A 22554-nucleotide genomic window follows, 5' to 3' on the forward strand; every position below is an offset into this window, starting at 1 on the left:
CATGCAGGTGAGAGCACAAGTATGCACAAAATGTTAAGGACTTTTGACAGATTTATCGGTGGATCTTGTATATTTTTTTCAGAGGCTAGATATTGCCTAGAAATGCTTTCTAACATAGAGATGCTAGAGTTATAATGTCTGGTCGGGCCTCAGCCCTTTCATTGTCTGCCCACTGTAACATATTTATTACCAGCACATGTGAGTGGTGACTCTGCTTTATGAAACTTATCATATATTAGGACAATGAATGTAGCAGAAGGGGCGATCAAGAGGTTTGCCTACGTATTTGTTTATTTCTTTATATATGGCTGATTAATCTGTTCATGATATTTCCATTTTGTGAAATGTTGAATTAAAGTATATCCTGCTTGCAGAATATATAAGTATTTGCATTGCGTTGGCCGGGAATCGAACCCGGGTCAACTGCTTGGGAAGCAGCTATGCTCACCACTATACCACCAACACCCTCTGACATTTCTGCTCTCGGTTCTAAATATTATGACTCAGAGATCAATGACTATCTTGCACCAGCTTCAATGGTGCATTTGGTTTAGATACGAACATGAAAAGCAGTAGAACGTTATTTGCAGAGGGAAAGGAACTGGGGATTAAAACCAAGGACAAAGCTGTGCAGAAGAGAAGAATGGAAAGCAGCAGTACAATTAATATATATATAACATATAGAGGCAGCAAGGGAAGCAAAGCAGGGAAGAGAAAGAGAGAACATTCCATGAAATGCCCAGGAGATAGATAAGAGCAGAACAAAAAGGGAAGAATGAAATTCAAAGCCTGCACAGAAAAGTGTTTGAAGGTCCCACCAGTCATGTATGCTTATTATTGTGTGTCTTTACTTTCAAAGTACAGGGTGGATCCTTTGACACTCCCTCTCTTGTATTTCAGCAGACACAGGTAGTTGAGAAGTCTTATATCACTTAGCTGGCACAAGCTTGCGCTTTTCCTTTCCGGCAGCGTGGAAATGACAGCTTGGTCCTTGGAAGAAAAATCAAGCAAAATTAGCAGAGGATGGTTTCGATCCATCGACCTCTGGGTTATGGGCCCAGCACGCTTCCGCTGCACCACTCTGCTCCTTTTTCAGAGTGTTCTCTTTATGCAGATGAGGAGCATTCAGGGGAGTGACGTGGGCGTTCGGGACGTGAGAGGACGATGGGCAGGAAACTGTGCAAATTTGAAGCATCCATCCTTCCTGCTGCAGTCAGAGGCTCTTTCCAAGGACATCTGCCTCTTGGATTCCTCTCAACTTGCCTTCTGTTAAACATTTTGTGAGCCGCAGTTACCTTCGGCGCCTACAAGGTGGCGCTACATTCAGGTGAGAGCACAAGTATGCCCAAAATATTGGGGACTTTTGCCAGATTTATCGATGGATTTTACATATTTTTTTCAGAGGCTAGACATTACCTAGGAATGCTTTTTAACATAGAGATGCTTTAGTTATAATGTGTGGTCGGGCCTCAGCCCGTTCATTGTCTTCCCACTGTAACATATTTATTACCAGCTCATGTGAGTGGTGACTCTGCTTTATGAAACTTATCATATAGTAGGACAATGAGTATAGCAGAAGGGGCGATCGAGATGCTTGCCTACATATTTGTTTATTTTTTATATAATGGCTGATTAATCTGTTCATGATATTTCCATTTTGTGACATGTTGCATTAAAATATATCCTGATTGCAGAATATATAAGAATTGGTACTGCGTTGGCCGGGAATCGAACCCGGGTCAACTGCTTGGAAGGCAGCTATGCTCACCACTATACCACCAACCCCCTCTGATCTGTGTAATCTCGGTTCTAAACATTACGACCCTGAGTTCAATGTCTATCGCACCAGCTTCAATGGTGCATTTGGTTTAGATACCAACATGAGAAGCAGTAGAAAGGTTTTAGCAGATTGTAAGGAACTGGGATTGAAACCAAGGACAAAGCTGTGAAGAAGAGAAGAATGGTAAGCAGCAGTACAAATAATGGATATGAACATATAGAGGCAGCATGGGAAGCAAAGCAGGGAAAAGAAAGAGAGAACATTCCAGGAAATGCCCAGGAGATAGATAAGAGCAGAACAAAAAGGGAAGAATGATATTCAAAGCATGCCCATAAAAGTGTTTGAAGGTCCCACCAGTCATTTATGCTTATTATTGTGTGTCTTTACTTTCAAGGTACAGGGTGGATCCTTTGACGATCCCTCTCTTGTATTTCAGCAGACACAGATAGTTCAGAAGTCGTTTCTACCATAGCTGGCACAAGCTTGCGCTTTTCCTTGCTGTCAGCCTTAAAATGACAGCTTGGTCCTTGGAAGAAAAATCAAGCAAAATTAGCAGAGGATGGTTTCGATCCATCGACCTCTGGGTTATGGGCCCAGCACGCTTCCACTGCGCCACTCTGCCGCTTTGGGAAAGTGTTCTCTTTATGCAGATGAGGAGCATTCAGCGGAGTAGCGTGGGATTGGTCGGGCTCTCACCTCATTTGCCTAAGTATATCGCAAGGCATGCTGGGTATAGAAAAACGTCATCTTCCCCTCTCACAATCAGTCATAACTGAAAGTCAGACACTCTCAGGCACTAGCCGTTTCAAACCTTTATCAAGACAGCAGCTCTTGAACCCTCTATATCTCTCTCTGTGATACTAGCGCTAGCATGCTCAGGATTTGGCTTTACCTGGGTGCCAGAGATCTACCCGGTGAGGGCGAGGCTTTTGAGCGTTTGGGAGTGTTGTGGACGTTGGACAGGAAACTATGCAAATTTGAATCATCCAACCTTCCTGCTGCAGTGAGACGCTCTTTCCATGGACATCTGCCTCTTGGATTCCTCTCAACTTGCCTTCTGATAAAACATTTTGTGAGCCGCAGTTACCTTCGACAGCTACAAGGTGGCGCTACATGCAAGTGAGAGCACAAGTATGCACAAAATGTTAAGGACTTTTGACAGATTTATCGGTGGATCTTGTATATTTTTTTCAGAGGCCAGATATTGCCTAGAAATGCTTTCTAACATAGAGATGCTAGAGTTATAATGTCTGGTCGGGCCTCAGCCCTTTCATTGTCTGCCCACTGTAACATATTTATTACCAGCACATGTGAGTGGTGACTCTGCTTTATGAAACTTATCATATATTTGGACAATGAATGTAGCAGAAGGGGCGATCGAGAGGTTTGCCTACGTATTTGTTTATTTCTTTATATATGGCTGATTAATCTGTTCATGATATTTCCATTTTGTGAAATGTTGAATTAAAGTATATCCTGCTTGCAGAATATATAAGTATTTGCATTGCGTTGGCCGGGAATCGAACCCGGGTCAACTGCTTGGGAAGCAGCTATGCTCACCACTATACCACCAACGCCCTCTGACATTTGCGCTCTCGGTTCTAAATATTATGACTCAGAGATCAATGACTATCTTGCACCAGCTTCAATGGTGCATTTGGTTTAGATACCAACATGAAAAGCAGTAGAACGTTATTTGCAGAGGGTAAGGAACTGGGGATTAAAACCAAGGACAAAGCTGTGCAGAAGAGAAGAATGGAAAGCAGCAGTACAATTAATATATATATAACATATAGAGGCAGCAAGGGAAGCAAAGCAGGGAAGAGAAAGAGAGAACATTCCATGAAATGCCCAGGAGATAGATAAGAGCAGAACAAAAAGGGAAGAATGAAATTCAAAGCCTGCACAGAAAAGTGTTTGAAGGTCCCACCAGTCATGTATGCTTATTATTGTGTGTCTTTACTTTCAAAGTACAGGGTGGATCCTTTGACACTCCCTCTCTTGTATTTCAGCAGACACAGGTAGTTGAGAAGTCTTATATCACTTAGCTGGCACAAGCTTGCGCTTTTCCTTTCCGGCAGCGTGGAAATGACAGCTTGGTCCTTGGAAGAAAAATCAAGCAAAATTAGCAGAGGATGGTTTTGATCCATCAACCTCTGGGTTATGGGCCCAGCACGCTTCCGCTGCGCCACTCTGCTCCTTTTTCAGAGTGTTCTCTTTATGCAGATGAGGAGCATTCAGGGGAGTGACGTGGGCGTTCGGGACATGAGAGGACGATGGGCAGGAAACTGTGCAAATTTGAAGCATCCATCCTTCCTGCTGCAGTCAGAGGCTCTTTCCAAGGACATCTGCCTCTTGGATTCCTCTCAACTTGCCTTCTGATAAAACATTTTGTGAGCCGCAGTTACCTTCGGCGCCTACAAGGTGGCGCTACATTCAGGTGAGAGCACAAGTATGCCCAAAATATTGGGGACTTTTGCCAGATTTATCCATGGATTTTACATATTTTTTTCAGAGGCTAGACATTACCTAGGAATGCTTTTTAACATAGAGATGCTTTAGTTATAATGTGTGGTCGGGCCTCAGCCCGTTCATTGTCTTCCCACTGTAACATATTTATTACCAGCTCATGTGAGTGGTGACTCTGCTTTATGAAACTTATCATATAGTAGGACAATGAGTATAGCAGAAGGGGCGATCGAGATGCTTGCCTACATATTTGTTTATTTTTTATATAATGGCTGATTAATCTGTTCATGATATTTCCATTTTGTGACATGTTGCATTAAAATATATCCTGATTGCAGAATATATAAGAATTGGTACTGCGTTGGCCGGGAATCGAACCCGGGTCAACTTCTTGGAAGGCAGCTATGCTCACCACTATACCACCAACGCCCTCTGATCTGTACAATCTCAGTTCTAAACATTACGACCCTGAGTTCAATGTCTATCTTGCACCAGCTTCAATGGTGCATTTGGTTTAGATACCAACATGAGAAGCAGTAGAAAGGTTTTAGCAGATTGTAAGGAACTGGGATTGAAACCAAGGACAAAGCTGTGAAGAAGAGAAGAATGGTAAGCAGCAGTACAAATAATGGATATGAACATATAGAGGCAGCATGGGAAGCAAAGCAGGGAAAAGAAAGAGAGAACATTCCAGGAAATGCCCAGGAGATAGATAAGAGCAGAACAAAAAGGGAAGAATGATATTCAAAGCATGCCCAGAAAAGTTTTTGAAGGTCCCACCAGTCATTTATGCTTATTATTGTGTGTCTTTACTTTCAAGGTACAGGGTGGATCCTTTGACGATCCCTCTCTTGTATTTCAGCAGACACAGATAGTTCAGAAGTCGTTTCTACCATAGCTGGCACAAGCTTGCGCTTTTCCTTGCTGGCAGCCTTAAAATGACAGCTTGGTCCTTGGAAGAAAAATCAAGCAAAATTAGCAGAGGATAGTTTCGATCCATCGACCTCTGGGTTATGGGCCCAGCACGCTTCCGCTGCACCACTCTGCTGCTTTGGGAAAGTGTTCTCTTTATGCAGATGAGGAGCATTCAGCAGAGTAGCGTGGGATTGGTCGGGCTCTCACCTCATTTGCCTAAGTATATCGCAAGGCATGCTGGGTATAGAAAAACTTCATCTTCCCCTCTCACAATCAGTCATAACTGAAAGTCAGACACTCTCAGGCACTAGCCGTTTCAAACCTTTATCAAGACAGCAGCTCTTGAACCCTCTATATCTCTCTCTGTGATACTAGCGCTAGCAAGCTCAGGATTTGGCTTTACCTGGGTGCCAGAGATATACCCGGTGAGGGCGAGGCTTTTGAGCGTTTGGGAGCGTTCGGGACGTTGGACAGGAAACTATGCAAATTTGAATCATCCAACCTTCCTGCTGCAGTGAGACGCTCTTTCCATGGACATCTGCCTCTTGGATTCCTCTCAACTTGCCTTCTGATAAAACATTTTGTGAGCCGCAGTTACCTTCGACAGCTACAAGGTGGCGCTACATGCAGGTGAGAGCACAAGTATGCACAAAATGTTAAGGACTTTTGACAGATTTATCGGTGGATCTTGTATATTTTTTTCAGAGGCTAGATATTGCCTAGAAATGCTTTCTAACATAGAGATGCTAGAGTTATAATGTCTGGTCGGGCCTCAGCCCTTTCATTGTCTGCCCACTGTAACATATTTATTACCAGCACATGTGAGTGGTGACTCTGCTTTATGAAACTTATCATATATTAGGACAATGAATGTAGCAGAAGGGGCGATCAAGAGGTTTGCCTACGTATTTGTTTATTTCTTTATATATGGCTGATTAATCTGTTCATGATATTTCCATTTTGTGAAATGTTGAATTAAAGTATATCCTGCTTGCAGAATATATAAGTATTTGCATTGCGTTGGCCGGGAATCGAACCCGGGTCAACTGCTTGGGAAGCAGCTATGCTCACCACTATACCACCAACACCCTCTGACATTTCTGCTCTCGGTTCTAAATATTATGACTCAGAGATCAATGACTATCTTGCACCAGCTTCAATGGTGCATTTGGTTTAGATACGAACATGAAAAGCAGTAGAACGTTATTTGCAGAGGGAAAGGAACTGGGGATTAAAACCAAGGACAAAGCTGTGCAGAAGAGAAGAATGGAAAGCAGCAGTACAATTAATATATATATAACATATAGAGGCAGCAAGGGAAGCAAAGCAGGGAAGAGAAAGAGAGAACATTCCATGAAATGCCCAGGAGATAGATAAGAGCAGAACAAAAAGGGAAGAATGAAATTCAAAGCCTGCACAGAAAAGTGTTTGAAGGTCCCACCAGTCATGTATGCTTATTATTGTGTGTCTTTACTTTCAAAGTACAGGGTGGATCCTTTGACACTCCCTCTCTTGTATTTCAGCAGACACAGGTAGTTGAGAAGTCTTATATCACTTAGCTGGCACAAGCTTGCGCTTTTCCTTTCCGGCAGCGTGGAAATGACAGCTTGGTCCTTGGAAGAAAAATCAAGCAAAATTAGCAGAGGATGGTTTCGATCCATCGACCTCTGGGTTATGGGCCCAGCACGCTTCCGCTGCACCACTCTGCTCCTTTTTCAGAGTGTTCTCTTTATGCAGATGAGGAGCATTCAGGGGAGTGACGTGGGCGTTCGGGACGTGAGAGGACGATGGGCAGGAAACTGTGCAAATTTGAAGCATCCATCCTTCCTGCTGCAGTCAGAGGCTCTTTCCAAGGACATCTGCCTCTTGGATTCCTCTCAACTTGCCTTCTGTTAAACATTTTGTGAGCCGCAGTTACCTTCGGCGCCTACAAGGTGGCGCTACATTCAGGTGAGAGCACAAGTATGCCCAAAATATTGGGGACTTTTGCCAGATTTATCGATGGATTTTACATATTTTTTTCAGAGGCTAGACATTACCTAGGAATGCTTTTTAACATAGAGATGCTTTAGTTATAATGTGTGGTCGGGCCTCAGCCCGTTCATTGTCTTCCCACTGTAACATATTTATTACCAGCTCATGTGAGTGGTGACTCTGCTTTATGAAACTTATCATATAGTAGGACAATGAGTATAGCAGAAGGGGCGATCGAGATGCTTGCCTACATATTTGTTTATTTTTTATATAATGGCTGATTAATCTGTTCATGATATTTCCATTTTGTGACATGTTGCATTAAAATATATCCTGATTGCAGAATATATAAGAATTGGTACTGCGTTGGCCGGGAATCGAACCCGGGTCAACTGCTTGGAAGGCAGCTATGCTCACCACTATACCACCAACCCCCTCTGATCTGTGTAATCTCGGTTCTAAACATTACGACCCTGAGTTCAATGTCTATCGCACCAGCTTCAATGGTGCATTTGGTTTAGATACCAACATGAGAAGCAGTAGAAAGGTTTTAGCAGATTGTAAGGAACTGGGATTGAAACCAAGGACAAAGCTGTGAAGAAGAGAAGAATGGTAAGCAGCAGTACAAATAATGGATATGAACATATAGAGGCAGCATGGGAAGCAAAGCAGGGAAAAGAAAGAGAGAACATTCCAGGAAATGCCCAGGAGATAGATAAGAGCAGAACAAAAAGGGAAGAATGATATTCAAAGCATGCCCATAAAAGTGTTTGAAGGTCCCACCAGTCATTTATGCTTATTATTGTGTGTCTTTACTTTCAAGGTACAGGGTGGATCCTTTGACGATCCCTCTCTTGTATTTCAGCAGACACAGATAGTTCAGAAGTCGTTTCTACCATAGCTGGCACAAGCTTGCGCTTTTCCTTGCTGTCAGCCTTAAAATGACAGCTTGGTCCTTGGAAGAAAAATCAAGCAAAATTAGCAGAGGATGGTTTCGATCCATCGACCTCTGGGTTATGGGCCCAGCACGCTTCCACTGCGCCACTCTGCCGCTTTGGGAAAGTGTTCTCTTTATGCAGATGAGGAGCATTCAGCGGAGTAGCGTGGGATTGGTCGGGCTCTCACCTCATTTGCCTAAGTATATCGCAAGGCATGCTGGGTATAGAAAAACGTCATCTTCCCCTCTCACAATCAGTCATAACTGAAAGTCAGACACTCTCAGGCACTAGCCGTTTCAAACCTTTATCAAGACAGCAGCTCTTGAACCCTCTATATCTCTCTCTGTGATACTAGCGCTAGCATGCTCAGGATTTGGCTTTACCTGGGTGCCAGAGATCTACCCGGTGAGGGCGAGGCTTTTGAGCGTTTGGGAGTGTTGTGGACGTTGGACAGGAAACTATGCAAATTTGAATCATCCAACCTTCCTGCTGCAGTGAGACGCTCTTTCCATGGACATCTGCCTCTTGGATTCCTCTCAACTTGCCTTCTGATAAAACATTTTGTGAGCCGCAGTTACCTTCGACAGCTACAAGGTGGCGCTACATGCAAGTGAGAGCACAAGTATGCACAAAATGTTAAGGACTTTTGACAGATTTATCGGTGGATCTTGTATATTTTTTTCAGAGGCCAGATATTGCCTAGAAATGCTTTCTAACATAGAGATGCTAGAGTTATAATGTCTGGTCGGGCCTCAGCCCTTTCATTGTCTGCCCACTGTAACATATTTATTACCAGCACATGTGAGTGGTGACTCTGCTTTATGAAACTTATCATATATTTGGACAATGAATGTAGCAGAAGGGGCGATCGAGAGGTTTGCCTACGTATTTGTTTATTTCTTTATATATGGCTGATTAATCTGTTCATGATATTTCCATTTTGTGAAATGTTGAATTAAAGTATATCCTGCTTGCAGAATATATAAGTATTTGCATTGCGTTGGCCGGGAATCGAACCCGGGTCAACTGCTTGGGAAGCAGCTATGCTCACCACTATACCACCAACGCCCTCTGACATTTGCGCTCTCGGTTCTAAATATTATGACTCAGAGATCAATGACTATCTTGCACCAGCTTCAATGGTGCATTTGGTTTAGATACCAACATGAAAAGCAGTAGAACGTTATTTGCAGAGGGTAAGGAACTGGGGATTAAAACCAAGGACAAAGCTGTGCAGAAGAGAAGAATGGAAAGCAGCAGTACAATTAATATATATATAACATATAGAGGCAGCAAGGGAAGCAAAGCAGGGAAGAGAAAGAGAGAACATTCCATGAAATGCCCAGGAGATAGATAAGAGCAGAACAAAAAGGGAAGAATGAAATTCAAAGCCTGCACAGAAAAGTGTTTGAAGGTCCCACCAGTCATGTATGCTTATTATTGTGTGTCTTTACTTTCAAAGTACAGGGTGGATCCTTTGACACTCCCTCTCTTGTATTTCAGCAGACACAGGTAGTTGAGAAGTCTTATATCACTTAGCTGGCACAAGCTTGCGCTTTTCCTTTCCGGCAGCGTGGAAATGACAGCTTGGTCCTTGGAAGAAAAATCAAGCAAAATTAGCAGAGGATGGTTTTGATCCATCAACCTCTGGGTTATGGGCCCAGCACGCTTCCGCTGCGCCACTCTGCTCCTTTTTCAGAGTGTTCTCTTTATGCAGATGAGGAGCATTCAGGGGAGTGACGTGGGCGTTCGGGACATGAGAGGACGATGGGCAGGAAACTGTGCAAATTTGAAGCATCCATCCTTCCTGCTGCAGTCAGAGGCTCTTTCCAAGGACATCTGCCTCTTGGATTCCTCTCAACTTGCCTTCTGATAAAACATTTTGTGAGCCGCAGTTACCTTCGGCGCCTACAAGGTGGCGCTACATTCAGGTGAGAGCACAAGTATGCCCAAAATATTGGGGACTTTTGCCAGATTTATCCATGGATTTTACATATTTTTTTCAGAGGCTAGACATTACCTAGGAATGCTTTTTAACATAGAGATGCTTTAGTTATAATGTGTGGTCGGGCCTCAGCCCGTTCATTGTCTTCCCACTGTAACATATTTATTACCAGCTCATGTGAGTGGTGACTCTGCTTTATGAAACTTATCATATAGTAGGACAATGAGTATAGCAGAAGGGGCGATCGAGATGCTTGCCTACATATTTGTTTATTTTTTATATAATGGCTGATTAATCTGTTCATGATATTTCCATTTTGTGACATGTTGCATTAAAATATATCCTGATTGCAGAATATATAAGAATTGGTACTGAGTTGGCCGGGAATCGAACCCGGGTCAACTTCTTGGAAGGCAGCTATGCTCACCACTATACCACCAACGCCCTCTGATCTGTACAATCTCAGTTCTAAACATTACGACCCTGAGTTCAATGTCTATCTTGCACCAGCTTCAATGGTGCATTTGGTTTAGATACCAACATGAGAAGCAGTAGAAAGGTTTTAGCAGATTGTAATGAACTGGGATTGAAACCAAGGACAAAGCTGTGAAGAAGAGAAGAATGGTAAGCAGCAGTACAAATAATGGATATGAACATATAGAGGCAGCATGGGAAGCAAAGCAGGGAAAAGAAAGAGAGAACATTCCAGGAAATGCCCAGGAGATAGATAAGAGCAGAACAAAAAGGGAAGAATGATATTCAAAGCATGCCCAGAAAAGTGTGTGAAGGTCCCACCTGTTATTTATGCTTATTATTGTGTGTCTTTACTTTCAAGGTACAGGGTGGATCCTTTGACGATCCCTCTCTTGTATTTCAGCAGACACAGATAGTTCAGAAGTCGTTTCTACCATAGCTGGCACAAGCTTGCGCTTTTCCTTGCTGGCAGCCTGGAAATGACAGCTTGGTCCTTGGAAGAAAAATCAAGCAAAATTAGCAGAGGATGGTTTCGATCCATCGACCTCTGGGTTATGGGCCCAGCACGCTTCCGCTGCGCCACTCTGCTGCTTTAGGAAAGTGTTCTCTTTATGCAGATGAGGAGCATTCAGCAGAGTAGCGTGGGATTGGTCGGGCTCTCACCTCATTTGCCTAAGTATATCGCAAGGCATGCTGGGTATAGAAAAACGTCATCTTCCCCTCTCACAATCAGTCATAACTGAAAGTCAGACACTCTCAGGCACTAGCCGTTTCAAACCTTTATCAAGACAGCAGCTCTTGAACCCTCTATATCTCTCTCTGTGATACTAGCGCTAGCATGCTCAGGATTTGGCTTTACCTGGGTGCCAGAGATCTACCCGGTGAGGGGAGGCTTTTGAGTGTTTGGGAGCGTTGTGGACGTTGGACAGGAAACTATGCAAATTTGAATCATCCAACCTTCCTGCTGCAGTGAGACGCTCTTTCCATGGACATCTGCCTCTTGGATTCCTCTCAACTTGCCTTCTGATAAAACATTTTGTGAGCCGCAGTTACCTTCGACAGCTACAAGGTGGCGCTACATGCAGGTGAGAGCACAAGTATGCACAAAATGTTAAGGACTTTTGACAGATTTATCGGTGGATCTTGTATATTTTTTTCAGAGGCTAGATATTGCCTAGAAATGCTTTCTAACATAGAGATGCTAGAGTTATAATGTCTGGTCGGGCCTCAGCCCTTTCATTGTCTGCCCACTGTAACATATTTATTACCAGCACATGTGAGTGGTGACTCTGCTTTATGAAACTTATCATATATTAGGACAATGAATGTAGCAGAAGGGGCGATCGAGAGGTTTGCCTACGTATTTGTTTATTTCTTTATATATGGCTGATTAATCTTATCATGATATTTCCAGTTTGTGAAATGTTGAATTAAAGTATATCCTGCTTGCAGAATATATAAGTATTTGCATTGCGTTGGCCGGGAATCAAACCCGGGTCAACTGCTTGGGAAGCACAAAAGCTCACCACTATACCACCAACGCCCTCTGACATTTGCACTCTCGGTTCTAAATATTATGACTCAGAGATCAATGACTATCTTGCACCAGCTTCAATGGTGCATTTGGTTTAGATACCAACATGAAAAGCAGTAGAACGTTATTTGCAGAGGGTAAGGAACTGGGGATTAAAACCAAGGACAAAGCTGTGCAGAAGAGAAGAATGGAAAGCAGCAGTACAATTAATATATATATAACATATAGAGGCAGCAAGGGAAGCAAAGCAGGGAAGAGAAAGAGAGAACATTCCATGAAATGCCCAGGAGATAGATAAGAGCAGAACAAAAAGGGAAGCATGAAATTCAAAGCCTGCACAGAAAAGTGTTTGAAGGTCCCACCAGTCATGTATGCTTATTATTGTGTGTCTTTACTTTCAAAGTACAGGGTGGATCCTTTGACACTCCCTCTCTTGTATTTCAGCAGACACAGGTAGTTGAGAAGTCTTATATCACTTAGCTGGCACAAGCTTGCGCTTTTCCTTTCCGGCAGCGTGGAAATGACAGCTTGGTCCTTGGAAGAAAAATCAAGCAAAATTAGCAGAGGATGGTTTCGATCCATCGACCTCTGGGTTATGGGCCCAGCACGCTTCCGCTGCGCCACTCTGCTCCTTTTTCAGAGTGTTCTCTTTATGCAGATGAGGAGCATTCAGGGGAGTGACGTGGGCGTTCGTGACGTGAGAGGACGATGGGTAGGAAACTGTGCAAATTTGAAGCATCCATCCTTCCTGCTGCAGTCAGAGGCTCTTTCCAAGGACATCTGCCTCTTGGATTCCTCTCAACTTGCCTTCTGATAAAACATTTTGTGAGCTGCAGTTACCTTCGGCGCCTACATGGTGGCGCTACATTCAGGTGAGAGCACAAGTATGCCCAAAATATTGGGGACTTTTGCCAGATTTATCGATGGATTTTACATATTTTTTTCAGAGGCTAGACATTACCTAGGAATGCTTTTTAACATAGAGATGCTTTAGTTATAATGTGTGGTCGGGCCTCAGCCCGTTCATTGTCTTCTCACTGTAACATATTTATTACCAGCTCATGTGAGTGGTGACTCTGCTTTATGAAACTTATCATATAGTAGGACAATGAGTATAGCAGAAGGGGCGATCGAGATGCTTGCCTACATATTTGTTTATTTTTTATATAATGGCTGATTAATCTGTTCATGATATTTCCATTTTGTGACATGTTGCATTAAAATATATCCTGATTGCAGAATATATAAGAATTGGTACTGCGTTGGCCGGGAATCGAACCCCGGTCAACTGCTTGGAAGGCCGCTATGCTCACCACTATACCACCAACGCCCTCTGATCTGTGCAATCTCGGTTCTAAACATTACGACCCTGAGTTCAATGTCTATCTTGCACCAGCTTCAATGGTGCATTTGGTTTAGATACCAACATGAGAAGCAGTAGAAAGGTTTTAGCAGATTGTAAGGAACTGGGATTGAAACCAAGGACAAAGCTGTGAAGAAGAGAAGAATGGTAAGTAGCAGTAGAAATAATGGATATGAACATATAGAGGCAGCATGGGAAGCAAAGCAGGGAAAAGAAAGAGAGAACATTCCAGGAAATGCCCAGGAGATAGATAAGAGCAGAACAAAAAGGGAAGAATGATATTCAAAGCATGCCCAGAAAAGTGTTTGAAGGTCCCACCAGTCATTTATGCTTATTATTGTGTGTCTTTACTTTCAAAGTACAGGGTGGATCCTTTGACGATCCCTCTCTTGTATTTCAGCAGACACAGATAGTTCAGAAGTCGTTTCTACCATAGCTGGCACAAGCTTGCGCTTTTCCTTGCTGGCAGCCTTAAAATGACAGCTTGGTCCTTGGAAGAAAAATCAAGCAAAATTAGCAGAGGATGGTTTCGATCCATTGACCTCTGGGTTATGGGCCCAGCACGCTTCCGCTGCGCCACTCTGCTGCTTTGGGAAAGTGTTCTCTTTATGCAGATGAGGAGCATTCAGCAGGGTAGCGTGGGATTGGTCGGGCTCTCACCTCATTTGCCTAAGTATATCGCAAGGCATGCTGGGTATAGAAAAACGTCATCTTCCCCTCTCACAATCAGTCATAACTGAAAGTCAGACACTCTCAGGCACTAGCCGTTTCAAACCTTTATCAAGACAGCAGCTCTTGAACCCTCTATATCTCTCTCTGTGATACTAGCGCTAGCATGCTCAGGATTTGGCTTTACCTGGGTGCCAGAGATCTACCCGGTGAGGGGAGGCTTTTGAGTGTTTGGGAGCGTTGTGGACGTTGGACAGGAAACTATGCAAATTTGAATCATCCAACCTTCCTGCTGCAGTGAGACGCTCTTTCCATGGACATCTGCCTCTTGGATTCCTCTCAACTTGCCTTCTGATAAAACATTTTGTGAGCCGCAGTTACCTTCGACAGCTACAAGGTGGCGCTACATGCAGGTGAGAGCACAAGTATGCACAAAATGTTAAAGACTTTTGACAGATTTATCGGTGGATCTTGTATATTTTTTTCAGAGGCTAGATATTGCCTAGAAATGCTTTCTAACATAGAGATGCTAGAGTTATAATGTCTGGTCGGGCCTCAGCCCTTTCGTTGTCTGCCCACTGTAACATATTTATTACCAGCACATGTGAGTGGTGACTCTGCTTTATGAAACTTATCATATATTAGGACAATGAATGTAGCAGAAGGGGCGATCGAGAGGTTTGCCTACGTATTTGTTTATTTCTTTATATATGGCTGATTAATCTGTTCATGATATTTCCATTTTGTGAAATGTTGAATTAAAGTATATCCTGCTTGCAGAATATATAAGTATTTGCATTGCGTTGGCCGGGAATCGAACCCGGGTCAACTGCTTGGGAAGCAGCTATGCTCACCACTATACCACCAACGCCCTCTGACATTTGTGCTCTCGGTTCTAAATATTATGACTCAGAGATCAATGACTATCTTGCACTAGCTTCAATGGTGCATTTGGTTTAGATACCAACATGAAAAGCAGTAGAACGTTATTTGCAGAGGGTAAGGAACTGGGGATTAAAACCAAGGACAAAGCTGTGCAGAAGAGAAGAATGGAAAGCAGCAGTACAATTAATATATATATAACATATAGAGGCAGCAAGGGAAGCAAAGCAGGGAAGAGAAAGAGAGAACATTCCATGAAATGCCCAGGAGATAGATAAGAGCAGAACAAAAATGGAAGAATGAAATTCAAAGCCTGCACAGAAAAGTGTTTGAAGGTCCCACCAGTCATGTATGCTTATTATTGTGTGTCTTTACTTTCAAAGTACAGGGTGGATCCTTTGACACTCCCTCTCTTGTATTTCAGCAGACACAGGTAGTTGAGAAGTCTTATATCACTTAGCTGGCACAAGCTTGCGCTTTTCCTTTCCGGCAGCGTGGAAATGACAGCTTGGTCCTTGGAAGAAAAATCAAGCAAAATTAGCAGAGGATGGTTTCGATCCATCGACCTCTGGGTTATGGGCCCAGCACGCTTCAGCTGTGCCACTCTGCTCCTTTTTCAGAGTGTTCTCTTAATGCAGATGAGGAGCATTCAGGGGAGTGACGTGGGTGTTCGGGACGTGAGAGGACGATGGGCAGGAAACTGTGCAAATTTGAAGCATCCATCCTTCCTGCTGCAGTCAGAGGCTCTTTCCAAGGACATCTGCCTCTTGGATTCCTCTCAACTTGCCTTCTGATAAAACATTTTGTGAGCCGCAGTTACCTTCGGCGCCTACAAGGTGGCGCTACATTCAGGTGAGAGCACAAGTATGCCCAAAATATTGGGGACTTTTGCCAGATTTATCGATGGATTTTACATATTTTTTTCAGAGGCTAGACATTACCTAGGAATGCTTTTTAACATAGAGATGCTTTAGTTATAATGTGTGGTCGGGCCTCAGCCCGTTCATTGTCTTCCCACTGTAACATATTTATTACCAGCTCATGTGAGTGGTGACTCTGCTTTATGAAACTTATCATATAGTAGGACAATGAGTATAGCAGAAGGGGCGATCGAGATGCTTGCCTACATATTTGTTTATTTTTTATATAATGGCTGATTAATCTGTTCATGATATTTCCATTTTGTGACATGTTGCATTAAAATATATCCTGATTGCAGAATATATAAGAATTGGTACTGCGTTGGCCGGGAATCGAACCCGGGTCAACTGCTTGGAAGGCAGCTATGCTCACCACTATACCACCAACACCCTCTGATCTGTGCAATCTCGGTTCTAAACATTACGACCCTGAGTTCAATGTCTATCTTGCACCAGCTTCAATGGTGCATTTGGTTTAGATACCAACATGAGAAGCAGTAGAAAGGTTTTAGCAGATTGTAAGGAACTGGGATTGAAACCAAGGACAAAGCTGTGAAGAAGAGAAGAATGGTAAGCAGCAGTACAAATAATGGATATGAACATATAGAGGCAGCATGGGAAGCAAAGCAGGGAAAAGAAAGAGAGAACATTCCAGGAAATGCCCAGGAGATAGATAAGAGCAGAACAAAAAGGGAAGAATGATATTCAAAGCATGCCCAGAAAAGTTTTTGAAGGTCCCACCAGTCATTTATGCTTATTATTGTGTGTCTTTACTTTCAAGGTACAGGGTGGATCCTTTGACGATCCCTCTCTTGTATTTCAGCAGACACAGATAGTTCAGAAGTCGTTTCTACCATAGCTGGCACAAGCTTGCGCTTTTCCTTGCTGGCAGCCTTAAAATGACAGCTTGGTCCTTGGAAGAAAAATCAAGCAAAATTAGCAAAGGATAGTTTCGATCCATCGACCTCTGGGTTATGGGCCCAGCACGCTTCCGCTGCGCCACTCTGCTGCTTTGGGAAAGTGTTCTCTTTATGCAGATGAGGAGCATTCAGCAGAGTAGCGTGGGATTGGTCGGGCTCTCACCTCATTTGCCTAAGTATATCGCAAGGCATGCTGGGTATAGAAAAACTTCATCTTCCCCTCTCACAATCAGTCATAACTGAAAGTCAGACACTCTCAGGCACTAGCCGTTTCAAACCTTTATCAAGACAGCAGCTCTTGAACCCTCTATATCTCTCTCTGTGATACTAGCGCTAGCAAGCTCAGGATTTGGCTTTACCTGGGTGCCAGAGATATACCCGGTGAGGGCGAGGCTTTTGAGCGTTTGGGAGCGTTCGGGACGTTGGACAGGAAACTATGCAAATTTGAATCATCCAACCTTCCTGCTGCAGTGAGATGCTCTTTCCATGGACATCTGCCTCTTGGATTCCTCTCAACTTGCCTTCTGATAAAACATTTTGTGAGCCGCAGTTACCTTCGACAGCTACAAGGTGGCGCTACATGCAGGTGAGAGCACAAGTATGCACAAAATGTTAAGGACTTTTGACAGATTTATCGGTGGATCTTGTATATTTTTTTCAGAGGCTAGATATTGCCTAGAAATGCTTTCTAACATAGAGATGCTAGAGTTATAATGTCTGGTCGGGCCTCAGCCCTTTCATTGTCTGCCCACTGTAACATATTTATTACCAGCACATGTGAGTGGTGACTCTGCTTTATGAAACTTATCATATATTAGGACAATGAATGTAGCAGAAGGGGCGATCAAGAGGTTTGCCTACGTATTTGTTTATTTCTTTATATATGGCTGATTAATCTGTTCATGATATTTCCATTTTGTGAAATGTTGAATTAAAGTATATCCTGCTTGCAGAATATATAAGTATTTGCATTGCGTTGGCCGGGAATCGAACCCGGGTCAACTGCTTGGGAAGCAGCTATGCTCACCACTATACCACCAACACCCTCTGACATTTCTGCTCTCGGTTCTAAATATTATGACTCAGAGATCAATGACTATCTTGCACCAGCTTCAATGGTGCATTTGGTTTAGATACGAACATGAAAAGCAGTAGAACGTTATTTGCAGAGGGTAAGGAACTGGGGATTAAAACCAAGGACAAAGCTGTGCAGAAGAGAAGAATGGAAAGCAGCAGTACAATTAATATATATATAACATATAGAGGCAGCAAGGGAAGCAAAGCAGGGAAGAGAAAGAGAGAACATTCCATGAAATGCCCAGGAGATAGATAAGAGCAGAACAAAAAGGGAAGAATGAAATTCAAAGCCTGCACAGAAAAGTGTTTGAAGGTCCCACCAGTCATGTATGCTTATTATTGTGTGTCTTTACTTTCAAAGTACAGGGTGGATCCTTTGACACTCCCTCTCTTGTATTTCAGCAGACACAGGTAGTTGAGAAGTCTTATATCACTTAGCTGGCACAAGCTTGCGCTTTTCCTTTCCGGCAGCGTGGAAATGACAGCTTGGTCCTTGGAAGAAAAATCAAGCAAAATTAGCAGAGGATGGTTTCGATCCATCGACCTCTGGGTTATGGGCCCAGCACGCTTCCGCTGCACCACTCTGCTCCTTTTTCAGAGTGTTCTCTTTATGCAGATGAGGAGCATTCAGGGGAGTGACGTGGGCGTTCGGGACGTGAGAGGACGATGGGCAGGAAACTGTGCAAATTTGAAGCATCCATCCTTCCTGCTGCAGTCAGAGGCTCTTTCCAAGGACATCTGCCTCTTGGATTCCTCTCAACTTGCCTTCTGATAAAACATTTTGTGAGCCGCAGTTACCTTCGGCGCCTACAAGGTGGCGCTACATTCAGGTGAGAGCACAAGTATGCCCAAAATATTGGGGACTTTTGCCAGATTTATCGATGGATTTTACATATTTTTTTCAAAGGCTAGACATTACCTAGGAATGCTTTTTAACATAGAGATGCTTTAGTTATAATGTGTGGTCGGGCCTCAGCCCGTTCATTGTCTTCCCACTGTAACATATTTATTACCAGCTCATGTGAGTGGTGACTCTGCTTTATGAAACTTATCATATAGTAGGACAATGAGTATAGCAGAAGGGGCGATCGAGATGCTTGCCTACATATTTGTTTATTTTTTATATAATGGCTGATTAATCTGTTCATGATATTTCCATTTTGTGACATGTTGCATTAAAATATATCCTGATTGCAGAATATATAAGAATTGGTACTGCGTTGGCCGGGAATCGAACCCGGGTCAACTGCTTGGAAGGCAGCTATGCTCACCACTATACCACCAACCCCCTCTGATCTGTGTAATCTCGGTTCTAAACATTACGACCCTGAGTTCAATGTCTATCGCACCAGCTTCAATGGTGCATTTGGTTTAGATACCAACATGAGAAGCAGTAGAAAGGTTTTAGCAGATTGTAAGGAACTGGGATTGAAACCAAGGACAAAGCTGTGAAGAAGAGAAGAATGGTAAGCAGCAGTACAAATAATGGATATGAACATATAGAGGCAGCATGGGAAGCAAAGCAGGGAAAAGAAAGAGAGAACATTCCAGGAAATGCCCAGGAGATAGATAAGAGCAGAACAAAAAGGGAAGAATGATATTCAAAGCATGCCCATAAAAGTGTTTGAAGGTCCCACCAGTCATTTATGCTTATTATTGTGTGTCTTTACTTTCAAGGTACAGGGTGGATCCTTTGACGATCCCTCTCTTGTATTTCAGCAGACACAGATAGTTCAGAAGTCGTTTCTACCATAGCTGGCACAAGCTTGCGCTTTTCCTTGCTGTCAGCCTTAAAATGACAGCTTGGTCCTTGGAAGAAAAATCAAGCAAAATTAGCAGAGGATGGTTTCGATCCATCGACCTCTGGGTTATGGGCCCAGCACGCTTCCACTGCGCCACTCTGCCGCTTTGGGAAAGTGTTCTCTTTATGCAGATGAGGAGCATTCAGCGGAGTAGCGTGGGATTGGTCGGGCTCTCACCTCATTTGCCTAAGTATATCACAAGGCATGCTGGGTATAGAAAAACGTCATCTTCCCCTCTCACAATCAGTCATAACTGAAAGTCAGACACTCTCAGGCACTAGCCGTTTCAAACCTTTATCAAGACAGCAGCTCTTGAACCCTCTATATCTCTCTCTGTGATACTAGCGCTAGCATGCTCAGGATTTGGCTTTACCTGGGTGCCAGAGATCTACCCGGTGAGGGCGAGGCTTTTGAGCGTTTGGGAGTGTTGTGGACGTTGGACAGGAAACTATGCAAATTTGAATCATCCAACCTTCCTGCTGCAGTGAGACGCTCTTTCCATGGACATCTGCCTCTTGGATTCCTCTCAACTTGCCTTCTGATAAAACATTTTGTGAGCCGCAGTTACCTTCGACAGCTACAAGGTTGCGCTACATGCAAGTGAGAGCACAAGTATGCACAAAATGTTAAGGACTTTTGACAGATTTATCGGTGGATCTTGTATATTTTTTTCAGAGGCCAGATATTGCCTAGAAATGCTTTCTAACATAGAGATGCTAGAGTTATAATGTCTGGTCGGGCCTCAGCCCTTTCATTGTCTGCCCACTGTAACATATTTATTACCAGCACATGTGAGTGGTGACTCTGCTTTATGAAACTTATCATATATTAGGACAATGAATGTAGCAGAAGGGGCGATCGAGAGGTTTGCCTACGTATTTGTTTATTTCTTTATATATGGCTGATTAATCTGTTCATGATATTTCCATTTTGTGAAATGTTGAATTAAAGTATATCCTGCTTGCAGAATATATAAGTATTTGCATTGCGTTGGCCGGGAATCGAACCCGGGTCAACTGCTTGGGAAGCAGCTATGCTCACCACTATACCACCAACGCCCTCTGACATTTGCGCTCTCGGTTCTAAATATTATGACTCAGAGATCAATGACTATCTTGCACCAGCTTCAATGGTGCATTTGGTTTAGATACCAACATGAAAAGCAGTAGAACGTTATTTGCAGAGGGTAAGGAACTGGGGATTAAAACCAAGGACAAAGCTGTGCAGAAGAGAAGAATGGAAAGCAGCAGTACAATTAATATATATATAACATATAGAGGCAGCAAGGGAAGCAAAGCAGGGAAGAGAAAGAGAGAACATTCCATGAAATGCCCAGGAGATAGATAAGAGCAGAACAAAAAGGGAAGAATGAAATTCAAAGCCTGCACAGAAAAGTGTTTGAAGGTCCCACCAGTCATGTATGCTTATTATTGTGTGTCTTTACTTTCAAAGTACAGGGTGGATCCTTTGACACTCCCTCTCTTGTATTTCAGCAGACACAGGTAGTTGAGAAGTCTTATATCACTTAGCTGGCACAAGCTTGCGCTTTTCCTTTCCGGCAGCGTGGAAATGACAGCTTGGTCCTTGGAAGAAAAATCAAGCAAAATTAGCAGAGGATGGTTTTGATCCATCAACCTCTGGGTTATGGGCCCAGCACGCTTCCGCTGCGCCACTCTGCTCCTTTTTCAGAGTGTTCTCTTTATGCAGATGAGGAGCATTCAGGGGAGTGACGTGGGCGTTCGGGACATGAGAGGACGATGGGCAGGAAACTGTGCAAATTTGAAGCATCCATCCTTCCTGCTGCAGTCAGAGGCTCTTTCCAAGGACATCTGCCTCTTGGATTCCTCTCAACTTGCCTTCTGATAAAACATTTTGTGAGCCGCAGTTACCTTCGGCGCCTACAAGGTGGCGCTACATTCAGGTGAGAGCACAAGTATGCCCAAAATATTGGGGACTTTTGCCAGATTTATCCATGGATTTTACATATTTTTTTCAGAGGCTAGACATTACCTAGGAATGCTTTTTAACATAGAAATGCTTTAGTTATAATGTGTGGTCGGGCCTCAGCCCGTTCATTGTCTTCCCACTGTAACATATTTATTACCAGCTCATGTGAGTGGTGACTCTGCTTTATGAAACTTATCATATAGTAGGACAATGAGTATAGCAGAAGGGGCGATCGAGATGCTTGCCTACATATTTGTTTATTTTTTATATAATGGCTGATTAATCTGTTCATGATATTTCCATTTTGTGACATGTTGCATTAAAATATATCCTGATTGCAGAATATATAAGAATTGGTACTGCGTTGGCCGGGAATCGAACCCGGGTCAACTTCTTGGAAGGCAGCTATGCTCACCACTATACCACCAACGCCCTCTGATCTGTACAATCTCAGTTCTAAACATTACGACCCTGAGTTCAATGTCTATCTTGCACCAGCTTCAATGGTGCATTTGGTTTAGATACCAACATGAGAAGCAGTAGAAAGGTTTTAGCAGATTGTAATGAACTGGGATTGAAACCAAGGACAAAGCTGTGAAGAAGAGAAGAATGGTAAGCAGCAGTACAAATAATGGATATGAACATATAGAGGCAGCATGGGAAGCAAAGCAGGGAAAAGAAAGAGAGAACATTCCAGGAAATGCCCAGGAGATAGATAAGAGCAGAACAAAAAGGGAAGAATGATATTCAAAGCATGCCCAGAAAAGTGTGTGAAGGTCCCACCTGTCATTTATGCTTATTATTGTGTGTCTTTACTTTCAAGGTACAGGGTGGATCCTTTGACGATCCCTCTCTTGTATTTCAGCAGACACAGATAGTTCAGAAGTCGTTTCTACCATAGCTGGCACAAGCTTGCGCTTTTCCTTGCTGGCAGCCTTAAAATGA

At 43.2% G+C, this 22554-nt stretch overlaps 18 non-coding genes across 18 annotated transcripts; all 18 read right to left on the bottom strand.

Moving 5' to 3' along the window:
• Positions 1-393: 393 nt before the first annotated feature.
• On the bottom strand, positions 394-465 carry TRNAG-CCC (transfer RNA glycine (anticodon CCC)). The gene has a single exon. It is a non-coding gene; the product is annotated as a tRNA-Gly (tRNA).
• A 1248-nt stretch (positions 466-1713) lies between these two features.
• Positions 1714-1785, bottom strand: TRNAG-UCC (transfer RNA glycine (anticodon UCC)). Its single transcript has one exon. It is a non-coding gene; the product is annotated as a tRNA-Gly (tRNA).
• Positions 1786-2330: 545 nt separating this feature from the next.
• On the bottom strand, positions 2331-2402 carry TRNAM-CAU (transfer RNA methionine (anticodon CAU)). The gene has a single exon. It is a non-coding gene; the product is annotated as a tRNA-Met (tRNA).
• An 883-nt stretch (positions 2403-3285) lies between these two features.
• On the bottom strand, positions 3286-3357 carry TRNAG-CCC (transfer RNA glycine (anticodon CCC)). The gene has a single exon. It is a non-coding gene; the product is annotated as a tRNA-Gly (tRNA).
• A 1249-nt stretch (positions 3358-4606) lies between these two features.
• TRNAG-UCC (transfer RNA glycine (anticodon UCC)) lies at positions 4607-4678 on the bottom strand. The gene has a single exon. It is a non-coding gene; the product is annotated as a tRNA-Gly (tRNA).
• A 1502-nt stretch (positions 4679-6180) lies between these two features.
• On the bottom strand, positions 6181-6252 carry TRNAG-CCC (transfer RNA glycine (anticodon CCC)). The gene has a single exon. It is a non-coding gene; the product is annotated as a tRNA-Gly (tRNA).
• A 1248-nt stretch (positions 6253-7500) lies between these two features.
• Positions 7501-7572, bottom strand: TRNAG-UCC (transfer RNA glycine (anticodon UCC)). The gene has a single exon. It is a non-coding gene; the product is annotated as a tRNA-Gly (tRNA).
• Positions 7573-8117: 545 nt separating this feature from the next.
• TRNAM-CAU (transfer RNA methionine (anticodon CAU)) lies at positions 8118-8189 on the bottom strand. The gene has a single exon. It is a non-coding gene; the product is annotated as a tRNA-Met (tRNA).
• An 883-nt stretch (positions 8190-9072) lies between these two features.
• TRNAG-CCC (transfer RNA glycine (anticodon CCC)) lies at positions 9073-9144 on the bottom strand. The gene has a single exon. It is a non-coding gene; the product is annotated as a tRNA-Gly (tRNA).
• Positions 9145-11012: 1868 nt separating this feature from the next.
• On the bottom strand, positions 11013-11084 carry TRNAM-CAU (transfer RNA methionine (anticodon CAU)). The gene has a single exon. It is a non-coding gene; the product is annotated as a tRNA-Met (tRNA).
• A 1503-nt stretch (positions 11085-12587) lies between these two features.
• TRNAM-CAU (transfer RNA methionine (anticodon CAU)) lies at positions 12588-12659 on the bottom strand. Its single transcript has one exon. It is a non-coding gene; the product is annotated as a tRNA-Met (tRNA).
• A 2201-nt stretch (positions 12660-14860) lies between these two features.
• Positions 14861-14932, bottom strand: TRNAG-CCC (transfer RNA glycine (anticodon CCC)). The gene has a single exon. It is a non-coding gene; the product is annotated as a tRNA-Gly (tRNA).
• A 1249-nt stretch (positions 14933-16181) lies between these two features.
• On the bottom strand, positions 16182-16253 carry TRNAG-UCC (transfer RNA glycine (anticodon UCC)). Its single transcript has one exon. It is a non-coding gene; the product is annotated as a tRNA-Gly (tRNA).
• A 1502-nt stretch (positions 16254-17755) lies between these two features.
• TRNAG-CCC (transfer RNA glycine (anticodon CCC)) lies at positions 17756-17827 on the bottom strand. The gene has a single exon. It is a non-coding gene; the product is annotated as a tRNA-Gly (tRNA).
• Positions 17828-19076: 1249 nt separating this feature from the next.
• On the bottom strand, positions 19077-19148 carry TRNAG-UCC (transfer RNA glycine (anticodon UCC)). Its single transcript has one exon. It is a non-coding gene; the product is annotated as a tRNA-Gly (tRNA).
• Positions 19149-19693: 545 nt separating this feature from the next.
• Positions 19694-19765, bottom strand: TRNAM-CAU (transfer RNA methionine (anticodon CAU)). The gene has a single exon. It is a non-coding gene; the product is annotated as a tRNA-Met (tRNA).
• Positions 19766-20648: 883 nt separating this feature from the next.
• TRNAG-CCC (transfer RNA glycine (anticodon CCC)) lies at positions 20649-20720 on the bottom strand. The gene has a single exon. It is a non-coding gene; the product is annotated as a tRNA-Gly (tRNA).
• A 1249-nt stretch (positions 20721-21969) lies between these two features.
• TRNAG-UCC (transfer RNA glycine (anticodon UCC)) lies at positions 21970-22041 on the bottom strand. The gene has a single exon. It is a non-coding gene; the product is annotated as a tRNA-Gly (tRNA).
• Positions 22042-22554: the final 513 nt, after the last annotated feature.

This window comes from Lissotriton helveticus, chromosome 11, assembly GCF_964261635.1.
Source record: "Lissotriton helveticus chromosome 11, aLisHel1.1, whole genome shotgun sequence".
Classification (NCBI taxonomy): domain Eukaryota; kingdom Metazoa; phylum Chordata; class Amphibia; order Caudata; family Salamandridae; genus Lissotriton; species Lissotriton helveticus.